Source organism: Somniosus microcephalus, chromosome 5 (genome assembly GCF_052327205.1).
Source record: "Somniosus microcephalus isolate GS21.2 chromosome 5, FLI_Smic_1.0, whole genome shotgun sequence".
Taxonomy (NCBI): Eukaryota; Metazoa; Chordata; class Chondrichthyes; order Squaliformes; family Somniosidae; genus Somniosus; species Somniosus microcephalus.
In genome coordinates, this window is record NC_140991.1 from 166711699 (window position 1) to 166732953 (window position 21255).

Genomic DNA, 21255 nt, shown 5'->3' on the forward strand with positions numbered 1-21255 from the left:
TAAGGACATCTCCTCTGGGCTGGAGAGAAACTTGGAGTGGGAGGGCAAAGATCCAGTTGTCATGGTCCACATAGGTACCAATGACATAGGTAGGACAAAGAAAGAGGTTCTGCTGAGGGAGTATGAGCAGCTTGGGGCTAAATTAAAAAGCAGGACCACAAAGGTAATAATCTCTGGATTACTACCTGAGCCACGAGTGAATTTGCATGGGGTAAATAAGATCAGAGAAATGAACGAGTGGTTCAAAGACTGGTGTGGGAGAAATGGGTTTCGATTTGTGGGGCACTGGCACCAGTACTGGGATAAGAGGGAGCTGTTCCGTTTGGACGGGCTTCACTTGAACCATGCTGGGGCTAGAGTCCTGGCGAATCGAATAACTAGGGCTGTAGAGAGGGCTTTAAACTAAATAGTTGGGGGGAGGATCCAGGTGAGCGGGAAAATAAAAAGTCAATGAGAAATGAGAAAACAATGGAGCAGGCTAGAGATGGGGGAACTAATAACCAGAATGTGACAGGAAGGGACAGAATGTTTAAAAATAAGAGTGTTACAGAAAAAAAAGCCAAAACAAGGAAAAATTGTAAAAAGACAAAGTTAAAAGCATTATATCTGAATGCATGCAGCATTCGCAACAAGATAAATGAGGTGACGGCACAAATAGATACAAATGGGTGTGATCTGATCACCATTACAGAGACGTGGTTGCAAGGCGACCAGTGCTGGGAATGGAATATTCCAGGGTATATGATAACTCGTAAGGATAGAAAGAAAGGAAAGGGAGGTGGGATGGCTTTGTTGGTGAAAGATGGGATCAGTGCTGTAGTGTACGTGCCTTTAAGAGCCCACTGTGTACTGTAATGCCGGTAATGGCCACTCGGGCTATATAAGCCTGTATATTGTGTTGTATCAGTTAGTCGACCTCCAGACTTTGTTCAGTAAATACCTGTGAAACCTACTCCTGCCTTCAGTGTCTCTATTAACACACGGACACAACAGTGGCGATGAATTGGAAACGGACTTACCTGCAATTCGGCAAGAAAAAGAAAGAGCTGTGGTTTCACCAGCTAGCCGGGCTGGTGGCAGGTACTGCAATAATCCTTCCTGGGCGTCGGGCTGGGGCTCCATCGGCTGGCTCTGCAGCGAGGCCAAGCAGCGAAGGCGGAGGCAAGCAGTAACAGACGGGGAGGGAGCACTCGGGAGACGGCCGGCGCTGCAAGCAAGTCGGCGTTCAGACCTAGCAGAGAGAGTCCGGCGGGAACAAGTCTCCACCTGTAAATAATTTTTTTTTTTTTTAAATGCGGAAAACAGTGTTGTCATCGGCAGCAGCAGCGGGGAAGCATGGGAAGCGCCATATCTTTTCTGCAGGAAAGAAAGAAAAGCGTGGGAAGCGCCATTTTTTTTCCAGGATGCCTAAGGCTGGCAATATTGATGCTTTTGATAACGATATAGAGGATTGGACCACATATGTAGAAAGAGTGGAGGTATATTGCACCGCAAATGGAATAGAAAATGATAATAAAGCGTCAGTACTTCTAAATCAAATGGGCGCAAAGACATACGGGCTGTTATGAAACTTATTCACTCCAGCCAAACCAAAGGACAAGAATTTTAAGGAAATTGTTGATACCCTACAGGAGCACTTAAACCCAACACCGCTGCTGATAGCGGAACGATTCAAATTCTTCAAGAGGAATCAACACAAGAATGAAAGTAACGCTGATTACCTCACCGAATTAAGAAAGCTATCAAAGCACTGCCAATTCGGGGCACGAGTAGCAGATTATCTTCGAGACAAATTCGTCTGCGGTCTCCTAAGTGAAGGAACACAGAAAAGGCTGCTTTCTGAGAAAGATTTGACACTGGACAAGGCTTTCAGTATGGCTGTATCATACGAAGCAACCGCAAGAGGAGCTGCAGAGATACAACAAAAGAAACAGGACTTCGGCACCCATGAAATGACACAGGGTTTCGAGAGATGTTATCGCTGCGGCAGATCCACCCATGACCAGAGGGACTGCTGGTTCAAGGACAAAGCATGCAGGCAATGCGGAAAGATTGGACACATTGCACGGGTATGCCGATCTGGACAAAAAAAATCCACGGACAGGAAAAAAAAAATCAATAAAGAAAAGTACAGAAAGGTACAAATGATGACGGACAGTAGCTCTGAAGACCAGAAGAGTGATAGCGACTCCGAAAACAAGAGACTAAGCTGTCTCAAATTACATAATGTAATTGCCAAAGAAGATTACCAGACCATTTGGGTTACCCTCACGATAGCAGGGTCCCCAGTTAAAATGGAGCTAGATACAGGATCAGCTCTGACCGTCATAAATCGACGAGATTACGAGCGGCTATTTCCGCATATACCTTTAAAAGACACATCCATTATCTTGAAAACATATACGGGGCAGAAAGCATACCCCAAAGGAAAAATAAGGGTGCCTGTTGTATACAACGGCAAGGAAATACAGAAGTTGTATTTATACGTTCTACAAGATGGTGGTCCACCGCTGTTGGGATGTGAATGGATCAGGAAAATACATTTAGACTGGCACTCCATTCAGGCACTGACGGTGACCAGTAAGGAAAAAAATGATGATGATGTCATACCTGAACGATTAAAAGACATCTTGGCCAACGCCAAGGAAGTGTTTCAAGAGAAACTAGGAACCTTGAAAGGCATCACCGCCTCAATAAAAGTGGAAGATGCGGCAATTCCCAAGTTTTTTAAGGCAAGACTGGTGCCATACGCAATTCGTCCAGCAGTCGAGGCAGAGCTGGAGAATTTGGAAAAGGCAGGCGTATTATCCAAAATAGATTGGAGCGAGTGGGCAACACCCATCGTCCCGGTCATGAAGAAAACGTTGAATAATGATAAATCTGAAGAACAGAGAAAAATTCGCATCTGTGGAGACTTCAAGGTGACTGTAAACCCGGTCCTTCACATGGTACAGTATCCTCTTCCGAGGATAGAAGATATTTTCGCCTCACTATTCGGAGGGAAACGTTTCACCAAAATTGACTTGGCACAGGCATATCTACAGATGGAGGTTGAAGAGGCCTCTAAAAAGTATCTCACGATAAATACACACAAAGGCCTGTACCAGTACAATCGACTGGTTTTCGGAGTAGCATCCGCTCCAGCTATCTGGCAAAGAGCTATGGAGCAAGTCCTCCAAGGGATTCCGGGGACTCAATGCTACCTAGACGACATCCTTGTAACAGGAGAAAACGACAACGAGCACCTTGCCAATTTGGAGCAGGTGCTCACTAGGCTGAGAGAACGGGGCCTACGAGCAAATCGCCCCAAATGCGAATTTTTCCAGAAACAAATATCATATTGTGGCCACATAATTAATAAGGAAGGGTTGCATAAGTCACCTGAAAAAATTGAAGCGGTCATAAAAGCCCCAGCACCTGAAAATGTTTCACAATTAAGGTCGTTCCTGGGATTAATAAATTACTATCATAAATTTTTACCGAACTTAACAACTCTTCTGCACCCTCTTAATGAACTGCTACAAACAGGAGTAATTTGGAAATGGAGCGAAGATTGTAAACGTGCCTTCCGTAAATGCAAAGACTTAATCACGTCCAAAGAAATTTTGGCTCATTACAACCCATCACTGCCAATCAGACTGACGTGCGATGCATCCCCTTACGGCGTAGGAGCGGTATTATCGCATAGATTCCCTGATGGCTCGGAACGGCCGATAGCTTTTGCGTCACGCTCATTGAACTCAGCTGAGCGTAACTATGCCCAAATCGACAGGGAAGCACTCAGCCTGGTATGGGGAGTGAAGAAATTCAACCATTACCTGCACGGACAAAAATTTACCTTGTTGACTGACCATCAACCCCTCATCTCCATATTCAACCCTAAAAAGGGTGTTCCCATTATGACAGCGCAAAGGCTACAGAGGTGGTCCCTTTTTCTAGGGGCACACCAATATAACATAGAATACAAAGGATCAAAACAGCATAGGAATGCTGACGGTTTATCGCGCCTACCATTGCCAACGGTAGAAGAGGCACCTACCGTAGACCCAGTGGAGATTTTCCATTCTACCATAGTCGAATGTCTACCAGTAACAAATTCTGCCATTGAAAGGGAAACTAAAAATGACCCGACTCTCTCACGAGTCTACGATTTAACAGTGAAGGGATGGCCAGCACATGGCGAACCACTGTTGCCAGCATTCTCGCAAAGAAGGGAACAGCTGTCAGTGTGCCGAGGAACCTTGATGTGTGGATCCAGAGTGGTGATTCCACCCAAACTCCAGGATAAAGCTCTAAAGGAGCTTCACGAGGGGCATCTGGGTGGAGTGAAAATGAAGAACCTAGCCAGGGCGTTTGTATGGTGGCCAGGTATCGATGGAGACATCGAAGAAATGACCAAGAGCTGCCTAGGATGCCAGAAGGTCCAAAACGCTCCACCACAAGGCCCTCTACATCCATGGGAGTGGCCCTCATCTCCATGGCAAAGGGTACACATCGACTTTGCTGGTCCATTTATGGACTCAATGTTCTTAATCGCGGTTGATGCACACTCCAAGTGGCCGGAGGTAATAAAGATGTCCTCCACCACCACGGAAAAAACCATCACAGTATTAAGGACCATATTTGTCAGGAATGGGCTGCCTGAACAGATCTGTTCTGATAATGGACCGCAATTTGTGTCCGAAGAATTCAGGAAGTTCTTAAAAAACAATGGGGTTAAGCACTACACGTCTGCCCCATGCCATCCCGCCACCAATGGATTGGCTGAAAGGTTTGTCCAGACCTTCAAGAAGGCCATAAAGGCCATGGGTAATGAAGACATAAAACTTCAGCATAAGGTAGATAACTTCTTGTTTGCATACAGGAATGCAACACATATGGTTACAAACCAAACTCCCGCCATGATGTTCTTCAATAGAAGCCTAAGATGCCGGCTGGATTTGATCAAGCCAAACATCAGAAGGGGCGTGGAGAACCAGCAATTTCAAGGCATGAATGAAAGGCCAACTAGAACCTTCCAGATAGGTCAACAAGTTTTGGCCCGGGACTACCGTACCGAGAAATGGCAGCCTGGATCTATCTGCACACGACTAGGACCGCTGATGTATACCGTGGACATTGGAGAAAGCATAATAAGGCGCCATGCTGACCAAATTATAGAGTCATCCGAAAAGGGACAACCTACACCACAACTCTATACGCCTAATGATGAAGTAGAGATACCCATAGTATCTACCTCCAATCCGGTGATACTGGAACCCGATGAACCCGACACTGGCATTTAAGCCAAATCAGCCTTGCCAAAAGAACCTACTACACCACCAGAAACTACTACACCACCGAGGCGTTATCCAGACCGAGTCAGGAAGCCTCCAGAGGGACTGACTTATAATTGATTAACTGCAGCAATGTGTAGATTATTGTTCTTGTAACATGTAATTAATGATTACTTAAAATATTATGTACTGGTTGGCTAAAAGGGGAGGAATTGTAGTGTATGTGCCTTTAAGAGCCCCCTGTGTACTGTAATGCCGGTAATGGCCACTCGGGCTATATAAGCCTGTATATTGTGTTGTATCAGTTAGTCGACCTCCAGACTTTGTTCAGTAAACACCTGTGAAACCTACTCCTGCCTTCAGTGTCTCTATTAACACACGGACACAACAAGTGCAGTGGTGAGAAGTGATATTGGCTCAGAAAATCAAGATGTAGAATCGGTTTGGGTGGAGATAAAAAATAATATGGGGAAAAAGTCTCTGGTGGGCGTAGTCTACAGGCCCCCGAACAGTAGCAATGTTGTTGGACAGAGTATAAATCAACAAATAATGGAGGCCTGTAAAAAAGGTATGGTAATAATCATGGGTGATTTTAATCTCCATATTGATTGGACAAATCAAATTGGCCATGGTAGCCTGGAGGAGGAGTTCATAGAGTGTATCCGGGATGTTTTTCTAGAACAGTATGTAATGGAACCAACCAGGGAGCAGGCTATCTTGGACCTGGTACTATATAATGAGACAGAATTAATAAATGATCTTATAGTAAAGGATCCTCTGGGAAAGAGTGATCATAGCATGGTTGAATTTCAAATTCAGTTGGAGGATGAAAAAGTTGTATCCCAAACCAGTGTCCTGATCTTAAACAACGGCAATTATAATGGCATGAGGGCAGAACTGGCTAAAGTGGACTGGAAAAACAAATTAAAGGGTAAGAAAGTTGAAATGCAGTGATGGACATTTAAGGAGATATTTCATAACTCTCAACAAAAATATATTCCAGTGAGAAAGAAAGATTTTAAGAGGAGGGAGCACCATCCGTAGCTAACTAAGGAAGTAAAGGATAGTATCAAATTGAAAATGAAGGCATACAATGTTGCCAAGATTGGTGGGAGACCAGAGGATTGGGACATTTTTAAAAACCAGCAAAGGATGACTAAAAAAAAATAAAGAGAGAAGATGAATTATGAGAGTAAGCTGGCAAGAAACATTAAAACAGATAGTAAGAGCTTCTACAGGTATATAAAAAGGAAGAGGGTAGCTAAAGTAAACATTGGTCCCTTAGAGGATGAGAATGGGGAATTAATAATGGGGAACGGGGAAATGGCAGAGACTCTGAACAAATATTTTGCATCTGTCTTCACTTTAGAAGATACTAACAACATCCCAATAATTGATAATCAAGGGGCCACAGGGAGTGGGGAACTAAAGACAATCACTCTCACTAAGGAAACAGTACTCAGTAAAATAATGGGACTAAAAGACGACAAGTCCGCTGGACCAGATGGCCTGCATCCCAGGGCCTTAAAAGAAGTGGCTGCAAAGATAGTTGATGCATTGGTTGCAACATACCAACATTCCCTGGACTCTGGAGAAGTCCCAGCAGATTGCAAAACCGCTAATGTAACACCCCTATTTAAGAAAGGAGGGAGACAGAAAGCAGGAAACTATGGACCAGTTAGCCTAACATCTGTCATTAGGAAAATGCTGGAGTCCTTCATTAAGGAAGCAGTAGCAGGGCATTTAGAAAAATATACTGCAGTCAAACAGAGTCAGCATGGTTTTAGGAAAGGGAAATCATGTTTAACAAATTTGTTGGAGTTCTTTGAGGGTGTAACAAGCAGGATGGACAAGGGTGAGCCAGTGGATGTGGTGTATTTGGATTTCCAGAAGGCATTCGATAAGGTGCCACATAAAAGGTTACTGCATAAGATAAGAGCTCACAGAGTTGGATAGAGAATTGGCTAACTAACAGAAAGCAGGGAGTCTGGATAAATGGGTCATTTTCTGGTTGGCTAACGGTAACTAGTGGGGTGCCACAAGGATCGGTGCTGGGGCCTCAACTATTTACAATCTACATTAATGACTTGGATGAAGGGATCGAGTGTAATGTAGCCAAGTTTGTGGATGATACAAAGATGGGTGGGAAAGCAAGTTGTGCAGAGGACTCAAAGAATCTGCAAAGGGATATAGACAGGCTAGGTGAGTGGGCAAACATTTGGCAGATGGAGTATAATGTGGGAAAGTGCAAAGTAATCCACTTTGGCAGGAAAAATAAAAAAGCAAACTATTATTTAAAAGGAGAGAGATTACAAAATGCTACAGTTCAGAGGGACCTGGGGGGTCCTTGTGCATGAAACACAAAAAGTTAACATGCAGGTACAGCATTAATCAAATAGGCAAATGGAATGTTGGCCCTTATTTCAAGGAGATTAGAGTATAAAAGCAGGGAAGTCCTGCTACAACTGTACAAGGTGAGACCACACCTGGAGCACTGCATACAGTTTTGGTCTCCTTATTTAAGGAAGGATATACTTGCATTGGAGGCAGTTCAGAGACGATTCACTAGGTTAATTCCAGAGATGAGGGGTTTGACTTATGAGGAAAGGTTGAGCAGGCTGGGCCTATACTCATTGGAATTTAGAAGAATGAGAGGTGATCTTATCGAAACATATAAGATACCGAGGGGGCTCGACAGGGTAGATGCAGAGAGGATGTTTCCCCTCATGTGGAAATCTAGAACTCGGGAGCACAGTCTCCGAATAAAGGGTTGCCCTTTTAGAAATGAGATGAGGAGGAACCTCTTCTCTCAGAGGGTCATAAGTTTGTGGAATTCTCTGCCCCAGAGAGCTGTGGAGGCTGGGTCATTAAATACATGTAAGGTGGAGATAGACAAATTTTTGCAAGATAAGGGAGTGAAGGGTTATGGGGAGTGGGCTGGGAAGTGGATTTGAGCCCTAGATCAGCCATGATCTTATTGAATGGTGGAGTAGCCTCGAGGGGCCAAGTGGCCTATTCCTGATCCTATTTCTTATGTTCTTATGTTCTAAGAGCAGGAGCAGTGAGAGGCAGAAGGAATTCCAAAGTTGTTGCTTTTAAATTCATAGCCATGAGTGATAACAGAAATTTATTATATCAAGAAAATGTTATATAAGCTATTAACCACTTAGGTTACACGAGTGATTAAAATATTTACTTTTTCATACCTTCCAAGTGGCTTTCTATGAATTGTGTTTTTATAAAGTAATTGGCTATAAACTATCCTGCATTCTGCTGTTACTGTTAATATAAGTCATTGGGCAAGAAATTCATTATAGCCAAGAAATGGGCAGTGTTTAGATTATAAAAGGTTAAGCTGCACACCAGAAAATTGACTAGGAGTCACGCAAAATTTGTGCTAACACCTCATTAAAATGATTGTAGTCATGATTGTAGTATAAAAACTCAAGTCATGATTGCCACAGGCTTTTTCCACTACTTAAAGGGGAGGTTCATTGATGCCGCAGCACCTCATTTTCAGGATTTGTGGGTGTGGAGCTGCCCCAACAGCAAACCAAACACTAGCTAGAAGACATCCACAGGAACCATAGCAGACCAGAGGCAGAGGGAGAGAACCCGTAGGTTCTCCGATGAAGCTCTTCAGGCATTGGTTTTCACGGTGGAGAGAAGGCGGGCGGTCCTGTACCCGCCAACTTTTTTTTAATATTCATTCTTGCTGCTGCCTGTCAGCCAGCCAGCCCAGCCAGCTGCTGCACATGTCAAGGTGGTGCAGTCTACAGCCGGGCCTTCTAGACCCACAGCTGGTCGAGGTCATGTTGCAAGGCCATCTGTAGTCTACCGCACGGAAACTCAGCAGCCTTCCACCAGCCATGCTGCAGCCACTGGGGGAGCACTTCGTAGGAGCACTAGATCAGGAAAGGGCACATGAAAGACAGATCTAAGGTATTGCACAAGAGTGATTAGTTAATAGTTAATAGTATTCATGCTGTGATATGGTGTGAGACTGGGATGGAATGATGGGGATGTGGTGAGCTATCGGGATCTGGGGTTTCATTCATGTGAATCGCAGTCTGATGAACCGGTCATGGACAGCCCGTCCGGAAGGCCAATTGTTTGGCTGCCTCCTCCCTCCCTCCTGTTCCTCATTTTCCTCATCCTCAGCCTCCTTGTCCTCCTCCTCCTCTCCCTCATCCTCCTCCTGAGGTGGCCCAGGCATCCCTGGTGGCAAGGACTGCGCCCTCATGATGGCCAAGTTGTGGAGCATGCAGTAGACCACCATGAAATGGGACACCCACTCAGCTGAGTACTGGAGGGCTCCTCCCGCGTGGTCAAGGCAGCGAAACCATTGCTTCAGTAGCCTGATGGCCTGCTCGATGATGTTCCTGGTGGCAGCATGGCTCTCATTATATGTGTGCTGGGCAGAACTGTTGGGGTTGTGAAGGGGAGTCATGAGCCAGGTGGAGAGCGGCTAGCCCTTGTCTCTGAGCAGCCACCCTCGAGCTTGACGTAGTGGCTGGAAGAGTGCAGGCACACCGGTCTGGAACAGGATGAAGGCATCATGGCTGCTGCCAGGATAACAGGCATTGACATTGAGGATTCACTGTGAGTGGTCACACAACAACTGCACATTAAGTGAGTGGTAGCCTTTGCAGTTACGGAAGCCTCCTAATACACTGCTCCTCGCTTAATTGAAGTTAGGAGAATTGCTGTCGGAAGACCCTAGGAGGGGACGGTGTCCTGTTGAGAGCCCTGATGGCCCTCCTCCTTCCTCTGTGCACATGTCCCCGGCGAGCGAGTTTTGCAGCAGCGCTACTGGCAGCATGTATATGGTGTGCGCTGCTGGAACTGCCAGCAACTGGTGGTAGAGTGCTGACTGGCATTTTAGCGTCACTCGTGGCGTTAACATGTGCCGCTAAACACACAAATTTCGTCCCCATTAATTTTCCCTACACAAATAAAATAAAATAAAAATTGCTGTGTACTTCATACTGTCCTCCAAATCATATAAGGGAAGAGTGGAAAATTATAGAAAATTATTGATACACTTAACAGGAATACACAGTAGATTGATACTTTGCAAATTATGCCTGAAATTAATTAGCACAAAGAATGTGTTTACCTGATGCTTAAAACTCAACTGAATGCAGCTAACATTGCCACATTTAATATGATTTTGCAACTAGCTGCTTTGTCCAGAAAGATCTTTGGGCTCCACTGGTTTCTAGTCAGAACAGAGTGTCGTTTATAAATTTTCCAAATTGCACAGCTTAATAATGGAGTAGCTAAAAGCAAGTAGCTAATTTAGCAATTTATGAGCACAAGGGCTCCATGACTATATTTTGTGAAAGTAGCTCAGTATTGAGATACTCACATTAGTAAAATACATAATCCTATTATTTAATTTAATATAAATAATTGTTGAGAAATTGTAAATTCATGTTTTAACAATGACTGAGACATCAGCACCAACTCTGGACAACAATAAGTTCATTTTTTTTATTGAATTCTAGATTATATTTATACTACCTAAGTAATTGGACAGAGTTTAGAATAAACTTTGGTATTTAACTAGTTAAGTTATCATTTGGATAATTTAATTGACTATGTGGCCAGGTCTCTTTACTCAGTCCAAAAACTGCTCAGTCTATTTTAATCATTTGGTCTGGGCTACTATCAGGCCGGAATTTTCCGGGGTGGTTGCGGACGCGATCGGAGGTGGGTCGAGTGGGAAAGTTGATATTGTTGACAGCAGGTCAGGAACCTGCTGTCATCCCGCCCCCACGTGCCTTTCCCTCGGGCGCGTTAGCCGGTGCGGCAGCGACCCGACTGGCAGAGGCGGGCGACCTAATTGAAATCATTATAACCTTGTTTTCAGACAATTGATCGCCTTTCTCCCCCTACATTTTAAATTTACCTGGACAGCCACAGGAACCACGCTGCTCGGGAACCACTTCTGTCAACCTGAGCCAGGAGTTGAGTGGCCATTGCTCCAGCTGATTACTTGACAGCATGAAATGTACAATAAAAGCTCCCACATAACAGCTGATCACTTTCCTCAGGCAGAAGCTGTTGCTGACTGCATTCCCAGCACAGATTCTGCAGGCTGCAAGTCTTTCCAGCAAAGTCTCCATCTAGTGTCACCTATTTGGAAGAACCTCTCTCACTATTGACAGATTGCTTCTGTCATCTCTACTTGACCTGCCATCTATTCCATCAACATGGGTACCGTTTATACTGTCTCACCTTGGTCCTCAGAATCTGATCACAATCAGCCCCAACACCAGCAGTACCAGGCACACCAGCAGCACCAACAAGAGCAACAACAACCATCTCCGCAATCACCTGATGATGCACAGGACAGAGGGCATCTGCACCTGAGCATATTGTTGCCCGGGAAGCCAGGGATGGCCGCATCATGGCCAGATTTACTTAACTTGATACTGTACACCCATATGGCTGCCACATGATGCACCAGGTTGGCACCACCCCACACAAACACCATAAAGCATCACTGCAATGCCCAAGCCATTCCTTTCACACTCACCACCATTGCTGGAGGCACCGTTATGTCTCACCATTCACTGCAACTCACTAAATCACTTCCAAAGGTGCACACAAATGTGTCCAAGATGGGAAAGGGGTGAAAATAAATATTTTTAAATCTTTGACAGCACATTAACGGAAACTTTACATAAACATCGGATAAAACACCCAAGTGGCTACCCTTGTGAATTTACCTGTGTGTCATCTTTCTTTTCCACGTGCTTCTATGAGGTGCTAGCCCTGTGGCTTCAGCAGAGGTAGAGGCAGTCTGCTCACTTCCCTGCTGCCAAGGAGCTGGAGAGCACCTTGCTGCACATCAGTGGGGCCATGAGGACCCATGTCTATACTGGCATCCCTCCTAGAGAGGACATCTATGAGCCTCTGCCATCTATTCTCCATACATAGCCATCTAATACCCATAGATAGCCATCTATTCCACATAGAGACCATGTGCTCCTGTGAGTGGTGCATTAGCTGCTCTATGTAACTGGCCATCCTATCAACGGAGGAGCCTCCAGTCGCCATCGCCTGTGACATGGTGCTCATGTTGGAGATGGACTCCCCCATTCTCTGAACATTTGCAGACATCGCACTCACAAAAGCTGTCACAGACCCCTGCACTTGTTCCTGCACCACCAGGATCATCCTCTTTCTGGATGGTCCCCAAGGCTCAGCGTTTGCAACAACAACAGCAACAATTTGAATTTATATAGCGTCTTTAATGTAGTAAAATGTCCCACGGCGTTTCACAGGAGTGTTGTAAGACAAAAAAATGACACCGAGGTACATAAGAAATTAGGGGAGATGACCAAAAGCTTGGTCAAAGAGGTAGGTCTTAAGGAGCGTCTTAAAGGAGGAAAATGAGGTAGAGAGGCAAAGAGGTTCAGGGAGGGAGTTCCAGAGCTTCGAAGCTGCTGAGCGGAGCTAAGAGAGTTCTGTGCCCTCCGGTGAGGACTCTCCATTGCTGTCTCTGTCTCCATCATCTGCACTTGCTCACTTGTGAGTTGTGAGACACCAGGTGACAACACTACTCTATCTCGCGTGGGACCCACCCAGTACATATCTGTGCTGGGGTTGGGTGCACTTATGTCTGGTGACAGTGCAACCTCAGTGGCTGGAGGCTCCTCTGAGGAGTCGTCTTCCTCTTCCTTCTGGACAGTAGAGGGAGTGTGCATTTCTTGATAGACCTGTGAGAGCATAAAGAGATGAGTTAGAGATGTCATATGAAGAATGGGTACAGATACCATTATGCACATGATGACCATTCACTGGCTGCTGACATCAGTCCCCATATGAGTGACTGAGGTATGATAACATGATATGTTATTTTACATAGATACATAGATACATAGAAGATAGGAGCAGGAGTAGGCCATTCGGCCCTTCGTGCCTGCTCCGCCATTCGATGAGATCATGGCTGATCCTTTAATTCAGTATCCCGTCCCCGCCTTCTCTCCGTAACCCTTAACCCCTTTTGCCCGTAGAAATATATCTAATTTTGTCACCAGGTTGCTGAGATGTTCCCCTCTCTGTCTCCCACCTCCAACTGCTCGGCGACTCCAGATATTTCTAAAGCAGCCTCCTCTGCTGTTGTAAGGTTTGCAAATGATGGAGGGCCACCCCCCGGTTCTCCCCTTCTTTTATTTTGGGCTCTCTTTTCCTGCAAGGAGGGAAAGAAGAGAAGGTTGAGTGAGATTGATGGAATAAGTATAAGGAATGGATGGGTTAGATCTTTAAAGGGTGACTATGAGGAAGTGGGGTGTCAAAGCCAAGTGGCCTCCTTTTGTGTTGTTAGTTGGTATGATTGCACTAGGATGAGGGTGAGTGTGAGGGGTGGCTAGTGAGATGGGGATGTGATAATGTAGATAGATAGAGAGGGATGGGTGGACGTGCAAGGTATGTTGGTGTGAGTAAGGATGTGCAATTGTAGGGTTGGGAAGGCAGAGTGATGGGGATGTGATGTGGCTTTGTACTCACATTTCCTGATTTAATGAGATAATTGAAATGTTTGTGGCACTGCACCCAGGTCCTCCTGACAACATCCCTGCTGGTGACCTCCACTGCAATCTCCATCCAGGCTGTTTTGGTGGTGCACCTCTGTGCAGTCACTGTCAGTGTTTGCAGCACTTCAATGCTGTAGTGCACTGACAGCACAATGTTACATTAACCTTCAGATGTAAGGTGGCCATGGCCCCTTTAAAGATCCTGGCTGAAAATGCAGCATTAATGACGTCACCAGACCTGCACCATTTAATTGGGCCGGATAACGCGCAGGGCAGGCTTAATAGGCCTTATTAATGTAAAGTCGTTCTGTGGAGCGGAATGGAGCCAGCAATGGAGGTTGCAATCCATCATGGCCACTGCCTGCACCGGACCCGCCCAGGTAAGGAAAATTCCGGCCTAAGTGTCTCAGTGGCACTGTAAATATAAGTCTGGAAGATAAAGAAGCAAATGTGACAAATGTGTTTCTGTTAGTGGTAAAAGGTCCTATACCAAGATTTAGTTAAGGATTTACTAATAGGCATATATTTAGGTCCAGCAGTTCCCTTCCTTACCGCCGACCATTAGCACCGTATTTCTGCAAAAAATGGCGCCCACCTCACTTCCATTCGTATCTGGCATGGGACACAGTGGCCACCATTTAGTGCTTTGATTGCCAGCGCTTACCTCTCAAATTCAAATGTGCAGATCGTGATGTCAATCGGCACGCAACCCTCTGGGTAGAGGACCTCTCTTCCTCTCTTCCAGTGTTGCCCTCCTGCACAAAACTTGAGTGCTGAGTGCCCCTTCCCTGGCCTGTTGACCCATTTGTGTTAGTGCTGAAGCACTTTTACCATTTTTTATTTGCAGAAGGCAGTTCAGCTTTAAGAGCTGCAGACTGCCAAGTTTAAAATGATTTTTAATTTTATTTTGTAGTACAGGTTGAGCGTCCAAAATCCAGAGTTCCAGAATCCAGAAAGTTCTGGAATCCGGACTCCGGGACGATTGGTGGCAGGGTCATCCGGAATCCGGAAAATGTTCTGGAATCTGGACCCCCTGTCAAACCGTTTCTGCCAGGCTGCGGCCACAGCACCACGCCGCCCTGGTGGCCTAGTGTGGGCCATCGGATGCTCTGCAGAGCTTGCAGCGTCCCTCCCCTTTAACAGAAGGGGAGGGGCGGAGAAATGCGTTAGCACCAGGCGGAGCGGCCCAGGCATTTCCGGACTCGGAACGTCTTTCTGATGTCCAAAGTCCCAAAACGCCCGAGCCCAGGTTGCGATATTTCTGGACTTCGGACATCAGAAACACGTTGCGAAGTCCGGAAAAACACAAAAACCGTCTCGGCCTCGGTACCGAGGTTGCCGGATTCAGGACGCTCAACCTATAGAACAATTGAGCTTTAAAGCCTAGAAACTGTTTAGTTTCAAAAGATTTTTAATTTTTTTCTTCAGAAGGCAGTTCACCTTTAACGGTTAGAGATTGCCTTGAAAGCTAACAGATTAGCTTTAAGGAAAGGCAGCGTCACTCCAGCGACATGACCTTGGGTCTCCTGTTGAGTGCACAGCCTGTCTGCAGTACGATAGTTTCTGGGCTGTGTACTAAATCCTTTAAACTAGCAGGCAGCACCAAATTGACTCAAGCAATTCTAGCCCATTTTTGGACCTTATCGAATTTCCCAGCCCCAATCTCTAGTGTACATTTCCAAATTTTTACTACTAACGTTTTGCAATTTAATTCAACTGTTCTATGCAGGAACGAGTAGAGGGCACAAGATTGTCAGGCTACAGTATTATCATAAGGTCGAGAATGAGGTGGATTGCCAGACAATAGCACAATACTAAATGGATGGTTAATTTGTGATTCGCACCTCCATTAGCAATTATATGAAATATACACCAGAAGATTGTTGAAATAATTACTTGTTACTAGAGAATGTCTTGAAAGTTGTTGGAAAAGCAACAAAAGATTAAATGTGTGCATTTATCTACGTAGAAAAGTCACTTTTTGAAGTGCTAAGCCCCAAAAATGTCATAACAAAGAAATCAGCATTTTAAGCGGGTTGGAGGTTATGGGGAGATGTATAGATTGAGATGATTAAATATTCTATAATGTACAATGGTTCCTGTGCTCTGGGGCCAGGTGGAGGAAACTATTGTCTGTGGAGGACAGCAGGTCAGAGTGAACAGTGGAGATTTGTGGATGGGTTATGATTGTGGATTTGCTTAATTACCTAAGGCGATCAGAGAATTTTAAACAGAAAGTTCTCCCAGGAAATTAAAAATTATGTAGTAGAGTTCACAATAGTGTAGATTGTATACACAGTGTTGAAGTAGGCTTGGTGGGTTGAATGGTGTTTTTTGTTCTTAACTCCACCCACATCTGGTGGAAGTATTTTCATGAAGATGCATAATAAGCTATGATCGTTGGTGCTCCCATTGGTGAGCCTCACCTCACCAGCAGTACGTATCAGTGCACCCAAGTTTGTGCAGTTGGTTGGAGCATGAAGTTGGAAAATTACCCTTCATAATTATTTAACATAACTGCCACATTTAGCAGCACTCTGCTCTTTTCTCCCTATTTCCTTCCTTGTTTGGTATATTTACCTATATATAATTAACCACTAAACAAACCATGATTACTCATGTAATAGTTTAACAAAAGCCTTATATAGGTATTAAAGGGCCTTTCCTTTCCAGGTTTGTAAATGATTATATAAATTATACTGCATGACGTCTGTGACAAATAACATTCTCTTTCCTGTGACCTGTACAATTAACATTAAATTGTTTTAAAATAATTTAACTTTTCAGCGTTTTTTCCCCACCCAACACGTTTCATTTCCAGGTTCTAGACAGCATGAATGTGAACATAATTTATCTGAATTTCCCTTTTTGAATGACAAGAACCATTTTCATTGTACTTATTAAAGAGAAACGAATTGGCTACTGGTGATATCACAAGCACTTAGATTCACCTGTGATATCAAAGTGGGAAGAAATAACATTGGATAAAGCAGTAAAATCAAAGAACGGAATGATAGTACAGCACATACAAGTAGAAAAGAATGGCGGATCTTACACCAGACTGTATTATCTAGGTGTGTAGCAGTTCTGAAGAAGGATCATAGGCCTGAAATGCTAACCTAACCTTTTCCCTTTCTCCACAGATGTGGCCTGACCGGCTGAGTGTTTCTAGCATTTTCTGTTTTTATTGCAGATTTCCAGCACCTACAGTGTTTTGCTTACTGTTGTATCTTCAGTAGGCCTTTTCTATATTCTATTGATGCCCTTATCTCGTGCTATGTGCCAACAGTATGACTTTTCCCTACCTGGCTGATTGCTAAATTAATCCTTTGTAAAACCGGACATTTACTTGAGTTACTGAAGTATAGATCAGGGTATTCTGATGGTAGAGGGTGGTGTTGCTTTAGCTTCCTGACCATTTGCACTCTAAGGCCTAGAAATTCAATAAAGCCCAAAAACGGGCTTTAGTGGCGCTAAAATCGCTGCGCACGGGCAGTAAGTCATTAGCGCCCCATTAGTGCCCCCTGGAGGTGCTAATGGGAGGCACTAACCAACCAAATTTCTCCCCTACTCTTATACTCTAATCCTTTTGTAACAAAAGTTAACATACCATTTGCTTTCCTAATTGCTTGCTGTAGCTGCATGTTATTAATGATCTGGACGAGGGAATTGGATGTAATATCTCCAAATTTGCAGAAGACACAAAGCTGGGTGGGAGGTTAAGCTGTGAGGAGGGTGTTGTGAAACTCCAGTACGATTTGGACAGGTTGGGTGATTGGGCAGAAACATGGCAAATGCACTATAATAATGTGGATAAATGTGAGGTTATCCACTTTGGTGGCAAAAACAGGAAGGCAGATTATTATTTGAATGGCAATAGGTTGGGAGAAGGGGAAGTGCAAAGAGACCTGGGTGTTCTTGTGCACCAGTCGCTGAAGGTAAGCATGCAGGTGCAGCAGGCGGTTAAGAAGGCAAATGGTATGTTGGCCTTCGTAGCGAGAGGGTTCGAGTACAGGAACAAGGATGTCTTGCTACAGTTGTACAGGGCCTTGGTGAGACCACACCTTGAGTATTGTGTGCAGTTTTGGTCGCCTTACCTGAGGAAGGATGTTCTTGCCATGGAGGGAGTGCAGCGAAGATTCACCAGGCTGATACCTGGGATGGCAGGAATGACGTGTGAGGAGAGATTGTGTCGATTGGGCTTATACTCACTGGAGTTTAGAAGATTGAGAGGGGATCTCATCGAAACCTATAAAATTCTGTCAGGCCTGGACAGACTAGATGCAGGAAGGATGTTTCTGATGGCCGGGGAGTCCAGAACCAGGGGTCATAGTCTAAGGATAAGGGGTAAGCCATTTAGGACTGAAATGAGGAGGAATTTCTTCACCCAGAGAGTGGTGAACCTGTGGAATTCTCTGCCACAGAGGGTGGTGGAGGCCAATTCATTAAATATATTCAAGAAAGAGTTGGATATATTTCTTAAGGCTAAAGGGATCAAGGGATATGGGGAGAAGGCAGGGACAGGGTACTGAATTTGGATGATCAGCCATGGTCTCATTGAATGAGGAGCAGGCTCAAAGGGCTGAATGGCCTACTCCTGCTCCTATCTTCTATGGTTCTATGTTTCTATGTTAACTTTCTGTGATTCGTGTACAAGGACACCCAGGTCCCTCTGAGTGCAAACATTTCCCAGTCTCTCACCATTCAAAAAATAGTCCCCTTTTTTGTTTTTCCTGCCAAAGTGGATAACTTCCCCACATTGTATTCCATTTGCCATGAACTTGCCCACTCAGTCAACCTGTCTATATTTCTCACTGCAGCCTCTTTGCATCCTCTCACAGTTTATTTTCCCACCTAACTTTGTATCCTCAGTGAACTTGGATAAGGGGGAGAAATTCATTATAGCCCCGTTTGGGGAGCTAAGGGGGAAAAATTCAGTTGGCTTGCGCCTCCCATTAGCGCCTTAAGAGGGCGCTAATGGGATGCAAAGCAACTAGCGCCCGTGCACGGCGATGTTTGCGCCGCTCGCAAAATTAACTAGACATTTTGCAGCGTCACTAAACACTACCACAACGATCTCCTGCGCCAGCAGATCATGATGTCAGTCGCGTGCGCAACGCCCCGGTAACGCCCCGGACCGGATATTGAGTGGCACCCCCTGCCTTGCCGCCTGCCGTTAGCAACGACAGGTTGAGGGGAGCGTTTTGCAGTCAGGAAGGGACTGGGGGAGCGCTATTTAAAGGCGATCGCTTCCTGCCTTTTTTTGTTGGTGACATTTTTGCACCACGCATTCTGAGAAAGAGAGAGAGAGACTTCTGGAGAGATTCAACACTGTGTGCAGGTGTTTTGGGTACTGAGCAGCACTTTGCAGGTTAATTTTGATTTGCCCTTCCTTATATCGATTTAGAAGAGTCTCTGGGGGCTGCACTCTGAACTCTTTCCCTGGTCTCTCCATTGTTCTTTCCAGCAGATTTGATGTACAGGTCTCTCCAGGCCGAGATTCAAGGCTGCAATGAGCAGGATGTGGATGGAGAGCAAGATCAACCCTCCCCTTTAAGAACTGGCCGGCGCCATTGTGTCTGTGTTCCATTGCTGTCTGACATCACATGAGCTTTGCCAGCGCTCTGAGGTAGCGCCTCGCTCCTCTGCCTTTGTGCCTTAAGACAGTTGTAAAACGCCTGATTTAGCGCTCCAATCACCTCCAGAGGCGATAAAAGCCAAGTTTGCAGTCGGAGGTGATAATTAGCGCCAGGCGCTAATCATTGCACCCGGCCGATAATTGTGCCCCAAACAGGGCGATACTGAATTTTTCCCCCTAAAACTTTGAAAGCTGAAAAATTAGCAACAGGCGCTAATGATGGTAGGCTCTCGCGAAATTCAATTGTAGTGCTCCAAGAGGGAAGTGGAGCGCTAAATCAAGCGCTAACCACTTCTCTTAGGGCGCTAAAGTCTGAGAGCGGGGCGGTACCAGCAGAGCGTGAGAAAATTTGCAGCGCATTCCAGATGGCACTCTTCAATCACAGAGGCTGCTTCCCTCGCTTAAAGGGAAGGGACAATACTATACCAGAAGCTATTTGTCGGCACGGCAATCTTGCAAGGCGACTGCCAGTGCAGCCCCAAACACTGTCATGAAGTGGAGGGCTTGGACATCCTGCAACAATGAAAGAGTGAAAGCTTTGCACAGGCACCAGACTGGTACAAATAATAACGGTTCATCGATCTGAAAAGCATTCCCTATAATTACCGCTCCCGAAGCAACCATCTGACTTCAGAACGCCTCCTCTTGCTGGCATCAGTGCGAGGCGATAATGCAGGGGGCGAAAGTCAATTTCACATCCGGGGTGGTAATGGGGCGCTGTGCAATTGATGACATCACAATCTACGGGGCGCTAGAGATCGAGGCGGTAAGTGTTAGCACCAGCAAAAACCGCCAGGGAAGTTCGCTGGCGTCGCTGAATTCGCCGCGTCCGGTCAGTAACCCCTTAGCATTCCGTTCCCACCACCCCGCAGGCGCTAACGGGAGGTGCAAAGCAGCTGAATCTCTAGCCCATTGTATTTGTTTAATGTCTCTGCCATTTCCTTATTGCCCATTATATTTCTCCTGTCTCTGCCTCTAATGGGCCCGCGTTTACTTTCACTAACCTCTTCCTATTTACATACCTATAGAAACATTTACAATCTGTTTTTATGTCTCTTGATAATTTACTCTCATATTCTTTTTTCTGTTTCCATATCAATTTCTTGGCCCTCCTTTGCTGAATTCTAAAATCCTCCCAATCCTCAGGCTTACTACGTTTTTTGGCAACATTATAAGCCTCTTCCTTTGAATTAATACTATCATTAACTTCTCTTTTTTGCCACGGTTGGACCACTTTTCCTGTGGGGTTTTGTGCCTTAAAGGACTGTATATTTGTTGTAAATTATGTATTAATTCTTTAATCGCTAGCCATTGTTTGTCTACCATTATACCTTTTAATGTAGTTTCCCAATCTACCGCAGCCTACTCGTCCCTCATACCTACATAGTTTACTTTGTTTAGATTTAATACCCTAGTTTCGGATTTAACTAAATCACTTTCAAACTCAATATAAAATTCTATCATATTATGGTCACTTTTCCCTAAAGGCCCCTTTACTACAAGGTTATTAATTAACCCTTTCTCATTGCACAATACTAGATCTAAAATAGCCTGTTCCCATGTTATCAAAATACTAGAAAACTATCTTGTATACATTCCATGAACTCGTTCTCCACATTATTACTGCAAATTTGGTTTGGCCAGTCTATATGTAGATTAAAGCCCCTCATGATTACCGTATTACCCTTGTTACATGCACTTCTAATTTCCTGATTTATACTCTGCCCTACATTACAAGTAGTGAACTCGCTGCTTCAGGCTGTGCATTCGGCAGGAGACCCAATGTAGCGTGGCC